Source organism: Aegilops tauschii, chromosome 1, assembly GCF_002575655.3.
Source record: "Aegilops tauschii subsp. strangulata cultivar AL8/78 chromosome 1, Aet v6.0, whole genome shotgun sequence".
Taxonomy (NCBI): Eukaryota; Viridiplantae; Streptophyta; class Magnoliopsida; order Poales; family Poaceae; genus Aegilops; species Aegilops tauschii.
In genome coordinates, this window is record NC_053035.3 from 484,786,768 (window position 1) to 484,800,976 (window position 14,209).

Genomic DNA, 14,209 nt, shown 5'->3' on the forward strand with positions numbered 1-14,209 from the left:
GGTTAGGGGGGTGATTGTTGGAATCAACCACGTAGTAGAAGTCCTGTCCGGTATGGACTAGGAGCAGTCACCGACTCGGTTTTGTAATAGGCTAGCAGCTAATATAAATACTCGTGTACCCCTACGTTGTAACATCAGATCAAACAAAGCAATAAAAATCCAAAGGCTCGACACGAGCCTTTTGCGATCAACTCAAGCGTGTCTCCTGTGCTTGTTTCTTGTGCTAAGCTAGCTAGACATCCAAAGCATCCACTAGGCTGCCTGCTTGCTAGCTTAGCTAGTACGTGCGTATTGCGTCTCCGTCGTCCGGCGACTCGGAAGCTAATCGGACAAGCTCGTACATGTATATTGTCAGAAGGTACTCGGCAGCATCGTGATCTGGGCCAACAGTGTTGGCCTCGGCCTACGGAGAAGCTCGCTGTATTCATGCGGACCCGCTTATGCAGAGGTTGGAGGCCATTGGAGCGTTGCTCGACGTGGAACTGGATGGTGATGTACCGCGCGCCACCGTCGCTATCTCCGTGGGACAGAAGTTGCTGATTATATGGACTTATGGTTGACTAGTGAGTAGTGAAGTTTGTACTGTTTATTTTCAAAATCAATAAAATAAAAATTCGCAGCGCAGAGTCCTGCTGTTTTCCTTATAAAAAAGTGAGTAGTGACTATCAGGGAATAAAAATGTCAGCCCTATATCGTATAATTTGCATATCACCGTTTGCTTCACATTTGTGATTCTGACTTGTGTAATGATATTCTTTACTTCAGTTCTAGGTGATGAGGTATCTTCAGTTCTCGTTCTAATCAAGAATGGCAGCTCTATTTTCTTAAACTGGTTAGATATATGTGCATGTTGTCAGGTCTTTGCTAGGAATTTTGTTTATGCATCTGGATCTGCATCTTCGTTTTCTGTTTTTCAATGAAAGGGGTCAATTATATTGCTTAGATTTTGTGCCTACTTTTAACTGCTCATGCACATGGGCAGCAACTCACATACCACACATTTGGAAAATTGAGGCTTATGATATTTTCATCTTGGGCAGGTTGTCTATATAGGTGCAGCTCCAAATTACATTTTAGTTCCATATCTTAACTAATGTGACTATTTTACATTATTTTATCACTAAAAACTTTTATTAGCACTGTAAAAAGTATTTTGAACAGTAAGTTCTTGCAAAACCCTCAAATGTGTTGCGGTCTCAAATGCAGACATATTTAGTCGCAAAATACTTTGTGCCTTATTCAGGTCACCCTCATTGTGGGTTTCTTGGATCACTCTAATTTCCTGCATATCGTTTGATTAGTTATTTAGTTATCTTAACAGGCTCCGATAATTCAAATTATCAATATCAAGGAGCGTCAAAAATAATAAATATTCTGGAACTCATTCATAAATACTTGGGTTTCTTCTAGTTTTTATGATCGGATATTAAGTCGTTCAGGGTTCAAAAGATGACAACTCATCTATCAAACGATATATTTCATATGTAAGCATATGAAAATTTACAGTTGCTAATAATCCCCTGAGCATCTTTTGATGAAGTATCTGCTTTTACTTGGAGTAATAATCCGCCTGAAGATATTATCATAAACACTTCTATTCTTATTGTCTTCATTATATTTTTGTATGCCTACTATACTCATAATGTAAATTCAGCCTCCTATTTGAAAATGTTGATTTTTTCTATAAAGGACATTATCATTCAATCGATATATCAAGTTGCTACAACCGTACTGAGTGAATGCCCGGCCTCTACATAGCACAATGCACGCAGCCAAAACTTCCAACAGAACCAAAAAGAAAATATTATTTTACAGCAAAAGAAAGGTCGGCCTAAGGTCGGGTAGATCCTATCCGAAGACTACACCGCCATCCATGATGGGAGATAATCTCCCTCGCCATATATTCCAGCCAGGTAGACACCATCGTTAAAAGGTTTCTGTCCTCCGGTCTCTGCGGGATAGATCAAGTACAAAGCCATCACATACATGCATAAATAACCTGCACAGGAGACGAAACACATTTTTGTTAAAAACCACATCTAGTAAGCTACAAATCCCAACATAAGACTGCCGCTCCCACAAGAATGTGTGAACAAAATTATTTTTCAATACCCTGCAACCAATTGTCGAACATATTACGCACACTGCAAGGAGGTAAATATTTGAAGTTACTTGAACAATGGACCACACTACAGGAGCAAATTTACACTCAAAAAATAGGTGTTTAATATACTCTTCATGTTGTCAAAAGACACAAGTCTTGCTACCTTGCCAGTTGTGGCATGCCAGTATTCTGATATCCATCTGCACAAACCACCACCCCATACGTTATATGACATAAAATTTGATTTTCAACAAGGAAAATGAAGCATCTCAGTAATTTCTCCAGATGTTATGTCCTTTTTTTCATGTTTATTTCTCCTTCCACACGCAGTTCACAAGGTTTCGTGTTTTCTCTCATCTATCTATCTATACTTATAATAATTTGTGACTCCCTAGAAATTACTACGTTAATCAGAAATTAGGAGCCATTAATATGGTGGGACCGAGTTATTACGGTCGTGATTAACCCACATATTCTAGGCTCAAATTATGATCAAGCTTTATACTTACTTATAATAATTTGTGACTCCTTAGAAATTACTACGTTAATCAGAAATTAGGAGCCGTTAATCTGGTGGGACCGAGTTATTACGGTCGCTCAAATTATGATCAAGCTTGGAAAAAAATTATCTGGAAGGCCCACAAATCTCTACAAATAGAAATATAAGCTGAAGTAGGAAGCCCACAATGTTTCCTCGGTTGTAGAAATAGAAGCCGAAGGAGATATATCCTATTGCCTAAAAAAAGGGATATATCCCTAGGCGCTGCTCATTGCCGTGGAGTAGATGGTAAACCTGCCCCATGGAGTCCAGATCAAGGCCGCTTGATGTTCATGCTGGGGTGCCCCAAATTGTCAAGCGCCACGATCTGGAGATGTAGCCCGACACCTTAGGGGTAGACCATCCACTTCTGCCATGTCGACCGCGGCGCCGCTCACCGGATCGGCCTCCCACAGATCTTGATGAACCTCACGAGGGAGGAGAGGACTAGATGGGGCAAGAGCTGGGAAACTGTAAGTGCAAGCCTGTTCTGGAATTTACGATTTCTTGGTTCACCCATGTCATTTTAGCATATTATTAGGCGACTCACGATGAAATTGCATCATCCTGAAACCCAATGGCGTGGAATCTGACCTCTGAGGCGTTCTCCTCCTATCCTCCATCAGCATGCTCGGCATGCTCCAGATCGAGGTATCCACCATCGCCTGCCTTCTTTCATTGTCTCAACATGTCCAGACTTTACCGATGAATTGCAGCCAGCATAGAACTTCATCCCGAGATTATGATTCCATGCACTATCTCCAGATGCATCCTTCTTACCTATAGCAACAGGAACAGCATCACCTTTGATTGGAATTACCTTATTTGTGTGATTTTACGTGATCAGGATGACACCCTTGAGCCTGGGAATGAGATGGATTGAACCAATAAGAGACATGACAACGCAGCTGTACTGCTTCAGTTACATGAATATCTATAAAGCTAAAACCTGATTCTGTAACTGATGTTGGAGAACGTCACTTGGCGTCAATCTGTTAATCTGCACTAAAAGCGACAGTTGTGCAATCTAATACATATCATTAAACAGACCTTGGTGTGCTGTGATGAACAGATCAAAGGACCTGTTCTGATACGGCAGCCAACCATATATTGGTACAAAGAAACCAACATAAACTGGATTCAGTCAAAAAATAATCATGTCCATATAAGTTCTGTTATCTCTTGGTGTGGATTTCCTTACAAACTTACATGGTCTGCAAATTTTGTTCATGATTTAATAGCTAAATCAATGTCAAGAACTATGTTTCAATGTTTATTCCTTTATTTACACTTCTGATCTACTAATACACCTACTTTTGCACAATGTTTTCAACTGAAATTGGTTGTTCATGCAGACACAACAGGTGCATTGAGCCACCGACAAAGTGATAGCTGAAGAGCTGAGGAAAACGCAAGTAGGTATGTGCCACAATTGATAAGTTCAGCCTTATGATCGGATCCTTTGATCCAATGTTTATTTTGGAGGAAGGGAGTTTCTAAATTCATTGACGCATTATTGGTTGCTGTCCCCTAATAAATTTTTCCATGTAGTATAAGCATCCAAAGGTGTAATTAGTGTTGCCTTTTTGTTTTTTGGACAATAGTAGTGTTGCTTAAAGTGAGACTAAATTAGTCTCCACTATATTTGCACTACTATGCTTCGATTGAGATGACACAATATCAAAGGTAGTTCCTTCGCCAGCTTGAAGAGTGCTTTTTCATATGTAAGATACGCCAGAATTTAATAAAAGTGTGTCCAATTATTTTGTAGCCATCCTTTCCTTAGATCATACCTTCATACACGTCTCCCCCTTTTTGTCCCAAAATTTCTTGAAAATTGAAATAATTATATGCTATTTCATCGTAAGAGCATGCTACTAAACTTTTCTCTTCATTCTGAGCCAAGTGTTATTTTGTTTTCTGAATATGCAAGAAAGGTTCGACTAGCAAAAGCATATGAACATGTTTCTACAGTTCTGTTCCTTTCCACTTGAATAAAGAAAGATGAAGCAATCTTATGCTCCCCCATGGAAAACAAAACCATGTATATCTCTCATCCTCCCCCATGGAAAACAATCCATGTATATCTCTCTACCTGGAGCAAGTGAGCAGGGGCATGCATCTGGTGCATTCACGGGGCTTATCACATTGAAATTATTTTCCTAATTTAGTTCAGGTTGGGCTTCATTCACTTTTCTTCGAAGTTTATTCTTTTTTTGCCGGTTAGTAACTCATTTCTTAATCGTGCCCTTTGACAGTACGCTCTTTGGATGCCTCTTGGAGATCGGGTCAGACGGAGCACAACTATGGTCAACTCTGCTCGAGCGTCTCAGCTGGCCTCTCTCCGCCGCCGCCGCCTAGGGCTATGCTCCAACTTAACTCTAGAAGGTCCGCTCATAACGCTTCCTATCTCCTCGCATTGCATAGTCACTAGATGCATCCGTCTTAGCTTTCTTTGATTCACTGCTTGGTTGGTCTTCATCACAATGGATTTGTACGCACAACAATAAGTATCAAGATAGTTTCACGCACATAAAGCTATGAATCTAAATAGGACACACCTACAGCGCTGGTCCAGTACGGTACACCGTCATGACATTCCTGCCATCTGCATTGTGCATGCAGGTTTTGCATGGTTGATCAACGTCATGCGTTAAGACAGGTGCAGCCGCACGCTTGCACGTTATCTTTGTCGTTTAAATAACCATGTTCATTTTGTGAAGTATCTGGTATCTCTGGTATCTCCGTGCTCACGTACTTCTTAAAAGTTCCCTCGAATCAGAAGCATGTATTTGCCGGGCTTTATGAGAGGAGATAGGACATAAGATGGAAATTTTATTATTTTTTCCAGAGTTGATCCCATGAATTACGTTAGCGGAAATCCTACAATCTCATTATAATTAGGTGTGGACACATATGTTCTGTCATTTTCCATTTTCCTATTTAGTCTTATGCAATGACCAAATTAACAAGAATAGGTATGATTAGGAGTTGATACAGTGCTACAAATAGTTTATTATTGTCGTATATAGTTAGTATCTAATCAGTTTATACAGTGTAATCGTGGATGGTGCAGTGCTAAAATTAATTAGCATGTAAAGTCATAAACTGTAGAAAAGAGGGTATATTGCTATTTGTGAATAACGACTTCCTTAATGTGCTGCTACCTACTTTACCCATATTACAACAATATTAATTCTTGAATTGCATTATTTACGCCAGTTGGATTCATACTCACCACATTTTTTTGTCATGTTTGCTCCCAAGCAGTTGCTTTCTCACAATAACAATATGATTAGATCTAGCAATATACCTTATATATGAAAGGACATTAGTTAGACTACAATATTATTTAGTTAGTCTTTTCTGTTTGTTAATTTATGTTGCATGAATTAACTTGGTAAGTGCTAATTTTAAGCATCTGAGCCAACAACAAAATCCGAATTAAAGACATTAATTTGTATATTCATGATTCTTTATGTAATACAGATCACTGTTCTACGGTGCTACTTTGGTATTTTTCTAGCATACTAGCATAACACTTCTTTTAGATTACATGTCATTTTAATCGCAAAAAAAGATTACATGTTATTTGATATGGATATTAAGTAATCCAGTTTCTATAAAAAAAATATAGACAAGCCCGTGCGAATGCACGGGTTGGCGACTAGTATATACAACGACTAGATGTTTCTACATGGAATAATTGTAGATTTGTCTTTCTTGGCAGAAAATATAATCCTTTTTCCAACTTAAACTAGACATTTTTTCTAAGATATACCCTAACTTGTTAAATATCTGGATGGTTGCTCAAACCGGCAACAAGTCTGATCGCCAAGTACGGTAACTAGCCGCTTACCAGAAATAACCATAGTTAATAGACAATTAAGCAACCCCACAGAATGGAGACCACATGGAAATCATCCCCAACCCTGAACAGCGTTGTCGCAAACCAATCCAATAAATGTTTTTTCTTCACTAGTACAAAACAGGGCTTTGGTCCAGGCCTGGCCAGCCCATTAGTCCCGGTTCAGTCACGAACCGGGACCCATGGGGGGCATAGGTCCCGGTTCGTGAGGCCAGGGGGCCGGCCGGGCCTCGTGGGGCATTGGTCCCAGTTCGTCTGGCCCCTTTGGTCCCGCTTCCAGCCACGAACCGGGACCAACCGTTGGTCCCGGTTCGTGTCTGGAACCGGGACCAAAGGGGGGCCTTTAGTCCCGGTTTCAGCCATGAATCGGGACCAATGAGATGCCTAGATATACCCCCTCACCAGCGAGCAGAGCACTCCACACTGCTCTGTTTTTCTGGCCGGCGAGGGGAGAGCTTTGTGGTGCTCTAACTCACCTCCTATGCACATGAGGTGTTGGATGAAATGCCCGAGCCACACTACTTAAGCTTTCTCCTCTCGAAGTGCCTTGTCCAAGCTCCATTTTTCTTGAGATTTGTCTAGGTTTGGCGGTCCGTCCTGTCCCGTCCCAGTCATCACCGCCGTCGATTGCCCGCGCTGATCTTGTCGCCGGCACCACCGTGGCGAGCCTCTTGATTTTATCTTCTTTTTAAAAGGAAAAATTTCTTACGTGTATGATTTAGATAGATACTTGTGTAATTTTGTTATTATATAGTGCGATGGTTTTGGTATCCGCCTCCATCGGCCCTCGTCCTGTCTATGATTCGGATGTGGTATATTATCTTCTATAACTATTTGGTTTATTTATTATTTATGACAATTATGCCGACCAACGTGACATATATTTTTTTTATCTAGGAGGTATGTGCCGGAAATTCCAACCGACCCTATTGTCGAGAGGTTAAATTTAGTTCAAGAAGAAAACAATTACTTGAAGGAAAAATTAAAAAAAAAATTGAGGAGGAGAAGATGATATTGAGTTGCATGTTGCGGATGTCGTAGATGATCACAAGATCAAGATGGATGCAATGCGCTTGAAGATTAGAAAGATTATAAAATATGCCATTCATACTGAGACTTGGTATCATTATGCCGTTGGTTCAATTGTTACCTTGGTTGCGATTATGATCGCATTTGTTGTTGCATTGAAATGTTTTACATAGTTTCAATGTATGGTTTAATTAGATGCCTTGGACAACTATGTATGCACTTTGGTTTTAATGTGATGATGAACTTCTATTAATTTGGCCACTTATCTATTCACGATGTTCTGTAATTGTTTTTGACGCACTTAATTATATATAATGCACGCAGATGAACCGGCAATGGATGTACGGTAATAGACACACCTCCGAGTAGATTAAGGGCCTTTATAGTTTTCTCGCAGTGGCTGAGGCAAACAAATAGAATGGTTTTATGTGTTGTCCATGCCCTAGCTGTGGGAATACGAGGTCTTATTCTGACTCGAAAACCCTTCACACCTGCCCGATTTATAAGGGTTTCATGCCACACTATAATGTTTGGAACAAGCACGGAGAAAGAGGGGTTATGATGGAAGACAACGAAGAAGAAGAGGATGATGACAACTATGTGCCCCCTGAATACGATGATGCTGCAACGGGGGAAGCTGAAGATCAAGAGGAACCAGACGATGTGCCCGATGATGATCTCCGCCGGGTCATTGTTGATGCAAAGAGATAGTGCGAAAGTGAAAAGGAGAAGGTGAGGTTCGATTGCATGTTAGAGGATCACAAAAAAGGGTTGTACCCCAATTGCGAAGATGGCAACACAAAGCTCGGTACCGTACTGGAATTGCTGCAGTGGAAGGTAGAGAATGATGTGCCTGACAAAGGATTTGAGAAGCTACTGAAAATATTGAAGAAGAAGCTTCCAAAGGATAACGAATTGCCCGACAGTACGTACACAGCAAAGAAGGTTGTATGCCCTCTAGGATTGGAGGTGCAGAAGATACATGCATGCCCTAATGACTGCATCCTCTACCGCGGTGCGTACGAGGATTTGAACGCCTGCCCGGTACGCGGTGCATTGCGGTATAAGATCAGACGAGATGACCCTGGTGATGTTGACGGCGAGTACCCCAGGAAGAGGGTTCCTGCCAAGGTGATGTGGTATGCTCCTATAATACCATGGTTGAAACGTCTGTTCAGAAACAAAGAGCATGCCAAGTTGATGCAATGGCACAGAGAGGACCGTAGGAAAGACGGGAAGTTGAGAGCACCCGCTGACGGGTCGCAGTGGAGAAAAATCGAGAGAAAGTACTGGAAGGAGTTTGCAGGTGACGCAAGGAACGTTTGGTTTGGTTTAAGCACTGATGGCATTAATCCTTTTGGGGAGCAGAGGAGCAATCACAGCACCTGGCCCGTGACTCTATGTATCTATTGATGGGAAACGTAGCATGCAATTTCAAAATTTTCCTACGCTCACGCAAGATCTGTCTAGGAGATGCATAGCAACGAGAGGGAGAGAGCATCTTCATAACCTTGAACATCGCAAAGCGGAAGCGTTTATCAACGCGGTTGATGTAGTCGTACACCTTCACGATCCGTCCTGATCAAGTACCAAAAGTACGGCACCTCCGCGTTCAGCACACGTTTAGCTAGATGACGTCCTCGCCTTCTGGATCCAGCAAGAGGGGCGAAGTAGTAGATGAGTTCCGGCAGCACGACGGCATGGTGACGGTGTTGGTGGAGAACAATCTCCGCAGGGCTTCGCCAAGCACAACGGAAACTATGACGGAGGATAAACTAGAGGGACGGAGTTGCCGGCACACGGCTTGGTGTTTCTTGATGTCTCTTAGGTGCTAGCCCTGCCCCTCTATTTATATGTTGAGCCGTGGGGTCGAAACTTGGAGTAAAAGCCTCCTCAAAGTCGGTTTTACCCGAAAGGCAAGAGTCCTACTCGGACACCAGGTCTAGACGCCAGGGTTCCCGGCATCTACCCCCTAGACGCCAGGGTTCCTGGCGTCTAGCCTCTGGTCTTCGCAAAACTCCCTTTTGCACTTTCCAAAAGCCTCGTGGGCTTTCCCCTTTGGCCCAAATAAAGTGTTCTCGTACCCAAACATTTCGGGAAACATCCGGAACCCCTTCCGGTGAACTCCGGAACCCTTCCGGAGACCAAACACTATTATCCCATATATCAATCTTTACCTCCGGACCATTCCGGAGTTCCTCGTCATGTCCGTGATCACATCCGGTATTCCGAACAGCATTCGGTTACCAACATACATAACTCATATAGTACTATATCGTCAACGAACGTTAAGCGTGCGGACCCTATGGGTTCAACAACTATGTAGACATGACCGAGACACTTCTTTGGTCAATAAACAATAGCGGAACCTAGATGCCCATATTGGCTCCTACATATTCTACGAAGTTCTTTATCGGTCGAACCTTATGACAACATACGTAATTCCCTTTGACATCGGTATGTTACTTGCCCAAGATTCGATCGTCGGTATCATCATACCTAGTTCAATCTCATTACCGGCAAGTCTCTTTACTCGTTCCATAATGCATCATCCCGCAACTAACTCATTAGTCACATTGCTTGCAAGGCTTATAGTGATGTGCATTACCGAGAGGGCTCAGAGATACCTCTCCGATACTCGGAGTGACCACTAGTAGAAAAAGGCCCATTTGTCCCGGTTCATAAGGCCCATTTGTCCCGGTTCAGGAACCGGGACTAAAGGGTCGGTACGAAAGCCCAATACCTTTAGTCCCGGTTCTTATACGAACCGGGACAGATGGGGCTCCACATGGCCGCTGCAGCTTGCCCAGGCAGGAGGGCCTTTTATCCCGGTTGGTAGCACCAAGCGGGACTAAAAGGCATCCATGCGTCAGCAGTTCAGGGGCTGGGGTTTTTGTTTTTTTAAAGGGGGGGTGGGGGTTTGGGGATTTTGGGGGTTTTGTAGGGTTAATGTAGGGGTTTCATATATAGTGTTAGCTAGCTAATAGAGAGAAGTGTCCTCTCTTATCTCCGTGCTTAGTCGACGCTACGTACTATGCATATAGAGAGGACTCGACACGCTAGCTAGTAAGCAAATGAAGGAAACCATTAAGTACAAAAGATCGTCATGAACATATACAGAGAGAAGTGATCGACCTCTCCTTCTCCGAGAGATTGGTCAAACAACAAAGTTTTCGTATATCTATCCGACGCTACTGGCTACATATATACAATATCAGATCTCTTACAACCTCCTAACATCTGAACTCAAGTTCCACATGGTATTCGCCGTCTTTATTGATGACGTGGTGAAGGAAGAATCCCGCCAATTCCTCTTGAATTGTGCATATGCGATCTTGTGGTAGGAGTTCATCCCGCATCTGAAACATCTAATTTTAAGAAGGGGGTCAATACATATATTCAAATGAAACTCAACACAAATGATGCTAATAAAATAAAATTGTGAATATTATTGCTTACGCACTTCATATTGTTTTTTAGAGTAGCCCCGCTCACAGGTCGTGTGGCGGATGAACTCGCAAACGTAGTATCCACAGTAATTATTCCCGGGTTCCTGCCGCAACCACTTTACAAGAAATAGAGGTCATCAAACTGATAAGAAAGAATGCTAAAGGGTATTGATGAAACTAGCTAGAATCACTCGGAGATACGCGGAACTAGCTAGTAGTACTTACTTTCGGGTGTGTAAATCGCAGCTCCCCTGGCAGTCCCAGAGCTTGTGCAGTGAACTTTTTCCAAACCCTGCCAGACAAAGAAAACAATTACTTGATATCAGGAAATGAACAAAGTTGCCGATATGGTGTGATAATGATCGATTGAACTTACTTCTCGAGCATTGTAGTCATGGCCGCATATTCCTCGGGATCTTTTCGTCTCGAGTCTATGACGGTTACTAGTCCCTACTCAAGCTTAATCTCTAGCAGAATAAAGTGGAAGCTGTGCACGCATGCATAACTCATCAATTACATTACTATAACCTCGAGTAATAATGGAAACCGAATATGCACAAGACAGTAATAGTCACTTGAAGTTGTAAGGAAAGAGTATTTTATCTTTGTTTTGATTTTGAAGCAACGATCGTAGCAAGTTGGCCTCGGTTTGTTTGGCATCATATTCAACATTCCATTCATCTATGAGATTTGTGTTAATGAACCCAATATCACCTATTTGTCTTTTCTTGCATTCGGCGATCTTCAATATGCATAATTTAGTGAGGATAATTATATATACATGCAATGAAAGAGATGAGCTATATATAGAGACTTAATTACAGACAGTAGCAAGTGACGATTATTTTATCGAGGGCCTTTTGATTGAAAAACTGGAAGAACTCCTCAGATGGAACAGACAACAGATAAATTCCAACGAGGTCGTGCTCCTCTTTAACTCTTAGCGTCAAAGTATCCTTCCTAGACTTGGTGCAGGTGTCCATGTACCAATCATGGAATCTTCGCATCATCGTTGTTAGAGGAGGATGACCAGGTTTCATGAGAGCCTTCCTGTGCCGGTATTTGAATTCGTCCACCTCCATTGTATCAAAATGGGCATCATCGGGTAGGTAATCTCCAAGATTGGTACCGGGCAACATCCCCGGATGATTAGCGACGATATCGCTAGACACCTTGAGCAAGGGGGCACGATTGGTTCGCTTGTTCACTGAGCTGGGGAATTTTGTTCCCACTTCTTCGTTCTGCTAACCTTCGATCACTGCAAGTACTTCCCGACAGGGACGCTTCCTTATATGACCTTTCAATAATGCGATCATAGTTGCTTTGCGGCGGAGACGGTGGTGGTCGCTTCAGGGCATCCAAAGTGCGCTGAACTTTCACCTTATCTATCTTCTCCTCCGGAGGTGGATGTTTCTTAGATCTTTGTGTTTCAAAGACGTCCTTCACATGGGCTTTACAGATCTTTGCGTTTTCCTCCTCGGTCATCTCGTATGGTAACTTCTCTAGAGGCTTCAGAGATGGACTGAATCTGTATTGCCTCCCGCCTCTGGCTGTACTGCTAGACGCCGGAGCGGCTGCAACTGTCTTCTTTCTTTGCTTACGAGGCGGAGAAGAAGGAGGCGGAGTGCTACGACGTGCTGGAGCAGCCGGAGCGGTGGCGGCTATCTTCCGCTGTTGCTGACGAGGCAGAGGAGGAGGCGGGCTGCTCGGACGCGCCGGCGCTGGCGGAGTGCTACCACGCGCCGAAGCAGCTAGAGAAGGAGGCGAAGTGCCCTGATCACTCGCCGGAGGAGGAGGCGGAGGCGTCCAGTTCGGAAGGTTGATGAGCTCCTTCCGCCATAGACATGGAGTACATAGCATGACTCAGCTGAGTCTCCCCTTCACCGGTAGGGTGGTCAAGCTCGAGCTCATCAAATCCCACCTTATTTCATCGACCATCACAACAGCATAGCCTTGTGGAATCGGAAGGCAGTGAAAAGTTGCGCCGGGTTCACGAGGTGCAACAGAGCCGACAGCCGCCTTGACTTTGAGTTGCCCCCATTGCGCCATAAGGTGGCAATCTTAAGCCTCCGTGATAGCATCCACGGTGTAGCTGGCAGCCGTGAAGTCAGGCTGCCGAAGGAGCTCAGTGAAAGCCATGCTGCTTCTCCGCTGAGATGGCGGGGTAGCTTCTGGGGTAGCTCCAGCAGGTCGCTGGCTCTGAACTAGTGCTTGTTGTTCCTCTAGCGTTCGTACCCTTGCATTCAGGTTCTGCAGTCCGGTCAGCTCCATTTTCCTCCTCTCCCGGGTTTTGTAACCGCCAGTGCTGGGAAACCCAACCTTCCACGCAACGGAGCCTGTCGTGCCTCGTGTTCGTCCTGGGTGCTCAGGATTGCCGAGGGCCTATGTGAGCTCGTCGTTCTCTCTGTCGGGAACGAACGTCCCCTGCTGCGCTATGGCGATATACTGCTGATGCTTCTTGACAGGTATGTCAAGTTGCTCATCCGTCCAAACACACTTCCCTATTTCAGGGTCGAACATTCCCCCAACCCCGAAGAACCAAGTCCTTGAACGGTCTGGCCAGTGGAATGTCTCTGGTTCGACCCCTTTGGCAAGCAGGTCATTCTCAGCCTTGTCCCACAACGGCCGGGCTTTGAGGTATCCACCTGACCCCGTGCGATGGTGAAGCTCCTTCTTTGCAGCATTTTTCTTATTTGTCGCTGACATCTTCTAACTCTTCTCCGATGTCTTGTAGGCCACAAATGCGGGCCATTGATATCTTATCATCTCAAATCGGACGGTGAATTCTGGAGTCTTCCCTTTGTCGACAAACGTTGATTTAAACTCATTCTTCCACCTCCTGAATATATCTACCATGTTCTTAAGAGCATGAGCCTTGACCAATGGCTCTATAACTGGCTTCTCCGGATCCTCCTCTGGCAGTAGGGTGAAATTTGCCTTTAGCGCGGTTCAAAGATCATCTTTCTGCCTATCATTGACATAAGACACTTGAGGGTCTTCGTTCTTAGGCTAATACCATTGGTGGATGCTGATCGGGATCATATCCCTAACAAGAACCCTACACTGAGCAGAAAATGCTTCCTTGGTCCAGTTGGGTTCAATCAGTTGGCCATCACCCGCGATTGCTGTGATCGTGAACCTTTCATCCTGGCGCAACCTTTTCTTCGGGCCTCATCTCGTTACTGAAGTTTGGCTCGATCCGGAGGGCTAGAAAAGAAGAA